The 7,505-nt window shown below is 34.4% G+C and overlaps 1 long non-coding RNA gene across 1 annotated transcript; it reads left to right on the top strand.

Moving 5' to 3' along the window:
* The first annotated feature begins 4,748 nt into the window (after nucleotides 1-4,748).
* Nucleotides 4,749-6,971, top strand: LOC113285579. Its single transcript, XR_003328772.1, has 3 exons — nucleotides 4,749-5,470; nucleotides 5,562-5,645; nucleotides 6,800-6,971. It is a non-coding gene; the product is annotated as an uncharacterized LOC113285579 (long non-coding RNA).
* Nucleotides 6,972-7,505: the final 534 nt, after the last annotated feature.

Below are 7,505 nucleotides of genomic sequence, written 5' to 3' on the forward strand. Positions count from 1 at the left end.
TAGAAAAAAAAATGACCCTGTCCTAAATACCATCCCCATCACTAAATACTAGGAGTATATATATGGAACATTCCTATGATTGATTTTTGGATTTTAGGGGTACATTCCTATGGTAGTTGTACTTTGGGACTTCTTGTTATCTGTGACTGAAAGAGAAGTATTATAACAAGAGCATGTATTGTATACCCCACAAGATATGATAACTTTTGGTCTTATCAAAAAAAATAAAAAGTTGGTATATCCTTCTCACACTTATTTTTTAATTTACTTTTTTTTGGTAACAAGATATAAAGCAGAGAAAGAAAACAACCTAACTATATGCTTCTCACACTTTTGACTACCTAAACAAGTATTATTCTTAAATGTAGCAGTATCTTTAATCGGAGCAATAGAGCCTTTTTTTTTGAATTTATTAACATTTTATTTTTGGTAAAATTTGGGACCATATTATTTGGATATATATATATATTACCTTAGATAAAAGTGGCTGATTGTATGGAGTAATTTGTCCTTAACAGTGTTACTGATAGGGTTATGTGTGTTACCAGACCTTGTGTAGTATATTATTTCCTTCAAAAGCAGTATTTTGTCAATCACCACGCTACTGCTTTTTTCAATCATCATTACGCTTTAGTTTCTCATATTTCACTTCCACTGATCTACGCAATCACAATGAGTATCTTATTTTTTATGCGCATGCAAAAGAAGAAGATCTAGGTAGACATAATGAGTATCTTGTTGCTTTTTTTGGGTACATGCAAAAGAAAAGATAGATCTTTTCGGTACTCCTCTGCTTCTGTTTTGCCAAATACCAATATAGAGAAGATTATTTTTTGTTTCTAAAATGTCTGTCACATTGGGTTGGCTTGACCCAAATTTGGCACTAGTGCCAAGATCCCTTGTGGTCCAGTCTTTCCATAAATTATTGCTATATTTCTTCCATTTTGGTTGTGTCTAAATTAAAATTAAAATCTGATAACTATCATAAGGGCTTATGTTATGTTATATAAGGTATATTACAGAACACTGAATTGTGTTGACTCGACGAGTAATTAAAATTGATTGATTAACAAACAAATATCAAGCAAAGAATTTGAACACAATGAGAATATATTAAAGAACCAATATTTCTATATTATTCATTCTAAAACTAAACGAAGAAAAATAATACCAACATCCTAAATAATTGTTCTTAAAAAATTAATCAAAATAAATAATTTCTAAAAAGAAAAACCACTTATTCGAAAGTTTCTTTGATAATTTGCTCAACAAAAACCATCACATCTGGATCTGGTGCTCGTGTTGCAGCGTTAGCAGGCTGTGATGGAACTTCAAGTACCTTTTCTTATAGAGGTGTCTCCCTGGGTATTTCTGGTGTGCCAGACACAGTTTCACCAACAGGCTCATTCGAAGGAATGGGAGCATGGACACCATCCATTTCAACAGAAGCATAAGCAGGAAAAGTAAGATTGTCAACATGAGCTTGAACTTCAGCTAACAAGGGCATGCCAGGAACCTTACACATGCCATCAATAGTTATGGTGATCCTTAGATTTCTTGGTACAGCCATAACTATCTTTGGAATTGTTCTAATCCTCTCGGTATTGTTCTTATTGGAACTCATTTTTCTATCTTTTATGTTGGTGTGGTTTGTACGACCTCTTTAATAATATATACTGTATATATTAGAAAACCCCCCCCTTTTTTTTAGGTTAGGAGCATTATCTCCAATTACCTAATTTAGTTGTATTACGCATATCACTCTCAAGTAAACAAAATATAACAGTTTCCATATCGATAAATATATTCTCATATACGCGTACAACACCAAATTGATTTTAGTATATATATGATTTATCTAAATACGGAAAAATCCATATCGATAAATATATGCTCATATACGCGTACAACACCACATTGATTTTAGTATATATATGATTTATCTAAAAACGGAAAAATAGCACGAAAAATTGCGGGAAACACAAAGCCATGCGCAACAATTCCCTCCAGCCAAGCGCTATAACCATGCCCAAATTCTCTTATGGATCTCGTATATTGGTAAACACCATAAATTACAGCTATGATTGGCAATAGCAATATGTATTGGGATCAATTTTTTTTCTTCAAAAGATTAGTATACTATGGTCATAACCATAATTTCTTGTCTTCAAAAGATTAATATACTATCCTAATTTTTAAATTTGCAACGGACACATAAATAGAATGTTGATAAACTGGAATAAATCTCACACAAACACGTGAAAATCCATTTCTTGTTTGGATCATGAATTTTTAAAGAAGGCATGCTGATTAAGGATGCGACCATTGGCCAAACGGTGTAATGGTTCGCACCACTTCGTATTACGGGGTACATTAACCGAATAGATTTTGAAACACCAAAAGACGTGAAAATCCCAACAGGTGTGTTGTGTGGGGACACATATTGCATCCATTGGATGTATATATAAGCTTTACTTGTATCTGCTAATAGCATTAAAAAAATGAAATCCTAAATGCTTCTACATTTAAAAAAAAAATATTTCACCTGTAATAGTAATGGAAATGTTGCCGGATTTAACTCCCGAGATACTACAAGCAAATGTGTATGCAAAGAGTGGAATTCTGTCCTTGCGGACAAAAGAATTGGACTCCTTTTCGGTTTCACTTGAAAAGTGAGAGAAGAAAAAGTTACAAAACTCTTTTATAGAGAAAAAATTGAAGAGGAAGATTACTACACGATGATGGGAGATTTCTATCCGATGTTATTTGGAAACAATGGTACCTGGAATGTTATTCAATCCTATGATGAAAACATGTCACACCCAATCGTTGGATCTTGTAATAGTCTGGTATGTTTTTATATTTCACACCACGGCATACAAGATCCTATTTATATTATGAATCCAACAACGGGTGAGCACCTCCATATGCCACAAATATGCGATCCAACACCAACGCCACAAATTAGTTGGGATCGACGATACGTCGTAGGGGGTTTCAGCTATTGTGAACATACCGGTGAATAAAAAGTAGTTCGAATTCAAGTGGATGGTATAGTGGACGTACACACTCTAGGAGACAACAGGGGATGGAGGAACATCGGAGATTTACCTTTTACTTTTTGGGATTCAGGTGTGCACACACATGGTTGTATTTATTGGATAAATCATTATTTTTATGACAATATTCAGATAGTATCTTTCAATTTGGAAAATGAGACATTCCAGTCACATTCGCCTCCCCCGCATCATATTTATGAGAACGGTGGTTTCAGTACTTCAAGACTTGGAATGGTCTTGTATGGAGATCGCCTTTTATTTTACAACATTCACGATATTTATGATCTCCGGATAGATTTTTGGGCACCCATTTCCGATAATGTTATTCATGCACGGGCACCCGGTGTAGAATGGAATTGGGAACTTAAGAGGAGCATTATCGTGGAAGAGCCTTCGAATCTATGGTGGCCGCCTTATAAGCTGGTAGCCTTGGGAAAGAACAACGACATCCTATTGAAAAACAACCGTTGTTTAGCACGTTATAATGAACTCACCAGAACTTTGACAGAAATAGGGGAGACAAGGTGGCCGGTAAAGGTTAGAGTTATTCCTCACATAAGGAGCGCCGTCTCGTTGAGGAATTTTGGAGGACAATCAGAAACATGTACTGACGATGTCCATGACACAAACATATTCCTTGTGTAGTTTTTTTTTATTAGAGTAATGTAGTTTGGTGTTCAATATATATATATTTTTTTAATAGTACTATTTCTCATCTTTGATTATTTTTTTCGTATCTTGTCTAGACTAAAAGTTGTTTTTGAAATTTGAAGAATCAGACTTGGTCTTATTTTGGGTAATAATGGTTGGTATTTTATTTAATGAAGTTAATGCTTTTAAACTTATTCCCGACGAGTTTAAAGGGGGACTTTCTTTTTATGGTGGTCTTATGGTGGTCAATTTGGTACAGAGGGAGGCATTTATCTATTTCAGTTGTATTTATGGTTATAAATTTTGCGAATCTATAGGGAGACATAAAACTAAATCCGAGAGAGAAAAATAAAAATGTAAAAAACAGTGAGAATTTGAGATGCAAAAGGTATAAGTGATTGATAGATAAATCAATGATGATATTCTTGAAAATGCACACGAATGAAAAAGATTTTGTAACTGATGGGGGATTTGAGAAGTCGAATTTGTTGATTACGTGACTAATCGGGATTCTTTTGGTAGACGAATTATAGATTTAAAACTGGTGTTTGACACCAAAACACAAAACCAGAACATAAATGGGCAAAACAAATTAGATACATGTAACACATCATTTTAACTTCCATAATTATGTTATTACGTATTTTGTATTAACAAATAACTAATAAATATAAGAAACACTGATCAATAACAAACCTATTTTGGCAATCTAGTCTCTTTTTGAATCATGAACTTTAAATGCCACGTCCTAGTCGTTAATATCACGAAAAAATTAATCTTGAAGCCGATCAACTCGCTCTTGAAATATATTCACCTGTTGTTGGAGACCAAAAAAAGGGATAATTGGAGTTCGATACTTAGGTTTAGACCAACACTAGGCTTTGGTCTAACATTTGTCCAATGTTAGGCTTTGGTACCTGGACTAGACGTTGAATATGGTTAACTGTCTGTGACCTATTGTTAATTAATTTTGTAAAATAAAAAATGAAAAATAAAAAAAATACTGAATCTACAAGTCTAGCCCCGAAATGGGTCTAGAATCCGACGGTTGAGAAAAAAACAATTAGTCTACGGCTCGGATGTAAGATTGACCCTAATTCTTCACTGCATACCCAACTCAATCTTCTTCTGCAACAGCTACAACACCAGAGCATCCAATCTGTTTCAAGTTCCAACAACAACTCACTTCTTCCTAGCAGTAACTTCATCTTCCAATTCCTTCGACCCACTTCAACAGCGATCACCATAATCAAACAAACCTTAAGAACCCTAATTTACTGATTTAATGAAACCCCAAATTTCACTAAATGGAATCCCAAATTTCTGAATCAAACAAACTCTCAATTTCACTAAGGGGAAACCCAGAGTGCTGAATCAAATCAAAACCTCAATTTCTGTTTCTTGATCTTCTCGTACACAACCACGAGTCGATGACAGCAACACTAATTAGAATCTTTCTCTTCCATTATCTTCTCTCTGATTCTTAGCTGAATCCAGTTCATAATACCCTTCAATCAATCGACCCCAATTTCAGCAGCAACACTAGTTCTTTCCTTATTGCTTTAGAAAACCAAAAACCCCAGATTTAATTGTTTATTGTTGCCGCTGTCGCCTGAATTCGAAAACCATCAGCTACACCAATCTTAGATGACCTAGAAACCCCCCAAATCTGTAGCAACAACCACCACTGCGTCAGATCCCCTTTCTGTGCTCTTCAATCGCCATGATAACCTAACTTCGCTGTTGAAGAATGAATTCAGGTAAGTACCAAGCTTTCTTCAATTGATTGCAAGACAAATCAGTCAACCCAATAACAAACTCTAATGTCTGCATCTTAGCTTCTATTTTCAGATCACATTTGAAAACCCATGAATCCATCGTTGGCGTTGCTGCTGTTGGAAGAGGTCCGGAACTCCACCGTCAATAATTGTACCAGTGAGAAACTTTTCCTTTTTCTTTCGACAAGAAATGAATATGCTTTTTGAAACCCTAATCTCGTTAAATCGAAAACCTAAGTTCACTGAGTCAAAATCCCAATTATCGTTTTGTTCAAAGTGGTGTTGATGATTACTGTGGAGTGGTGTTACACCGGTTGAACTGGTGCGAAAAAAAAGATACAGAGAAAGTAATGGTGTTGTCTTGGTCCTGTTATGAAGAAGGATTGGAAGGAGACACTATTAAGTAAAAATTTTAGATAGAAGGCTATAATAGTAAATTCGGCTTTTAATTTATTTTAAAATTTGTTATTTTTTTTTTAATAATTTTAAAACATAAATTAACTTTTAACCTAGTCAATGATAGTCAACATCCAGTCCAGGTACCAAGCCCTAACGTTGGACAAATATTAGACCAAAGCCTAGTGTTGGTCTAAACCCGAGTACCGAACTCCAATTATCCCCCAAAAAAATCACGATCAAAGGGACAATGTTATCTACTATCCCCATGCACCAATTCCACACAATGCTCATCAACAGAAAATGCATTAATCTCACGCAAACGCCAATAATCTGCATGCTTCCTCATGCAGATTATGAACACGCCGAGTCTAGGCTGAAGAACTCGTACATCGTAGTATGAGATCTTAAAATCGTCTTCTAGGGGTTCTTCTTAATGAATTGTACTCAACAGTTTTAGGACCCATAGCAATAAATTGGTAGCAATATTTTATGTAGTTCATTCTGATCGAAAAGGAATAGCGGTTGGTCGCAGGAGAGAAGAAAAGCTCCTTGTAATGACAATTAGATATGATGGCCTAAAAAAATTAGGTTGATTTATTTATTAAGTTCTTTATGTTCAGAAACTACATCCGATTAAAAAGGAAATTAGATAAAGATGAAATATTCATTCCATACATATATCTCATTATCTATTTTCTGCCATATATATATATAGTGATACAAAAATTGAAATATTCGATGTTCTTTATCCAAAAAATGTAGGGGCTAAAAGAGAGATAGATTATGGTACCATTAGCCCATATTTGTAGTGGTAAATTCATGTTTTGTATTTTATGGATAGTTCCTGTTTTATATTATACCAATGTCGTTGTAAATATTAAGATGTTTTTGTGATGGGTATTCTAATTCCAGGAGGTCAACATTAGTGAATTGGTGCATAAGTAGCTGTAATGAGAATCGCAACTGGTTTTTGCAATTCAAATGAAATCCAGGAAGACCCCTTCCCCCTAGTCTTATAGAATCCATGTAATTTCAGCAATCCTTTGTGATTTCAATATAATGTCAAATTTGTGTAATAAAATTAAGCGTGATTTTTCCAAGTTTTCAATACAATACTTGTGTTTTCTATATACTCCTATCCAGTTCTTTGGTCATGGATTGAGTTTGACAATGTAACTAACAACTCCAACACCATTCAATCATACACAAGAAAACAATCATCATTAAAAAATAAAATTAATCCATTAGACAGTCATTAAACAGTCATTAATTAAGCAACTCCAACACCATTCAGTCATTAACATTACAAAAAAAACATGAAAATAAATCCTAAATCAAAACATAAATTCCAAAAAACAGAACAAGATTCAGTCGTCCACAATCCACAATTTCCCATTAGACCACTCTTAATTCCAATTTTTCTCTGTACTTTGATGATACCTATTTCTTCAAAATAGTAACTTGTGTAACCTTTTTCAAAATCTGTATCATCATTTCCATTAAAGCAACTTAACCCGAAAAATCCACCATCTATAAGAAAATTGGAATTGGTAGAGCCTTACCTCTTGCCGGCCATCACTCGGAGTCGTAATCCGACTTTTCCCTATCCGATCACATA

The sequence above is a fragment of the Papaver somniferum genome, chromosome 6 (assembly GCF_003573695.1).
Source record: "Papaver somniferum cultivar HN1 chromosome 6, ASM357369v1, whole genome shotgun sequence".
NCBI classification, from domain to species: Eukaryota; Viridiplantae; Streptophyta; class Magnoliopsida; order Ranunculales; family Papaveraceae; genus Papaver; species Papaver somniferum.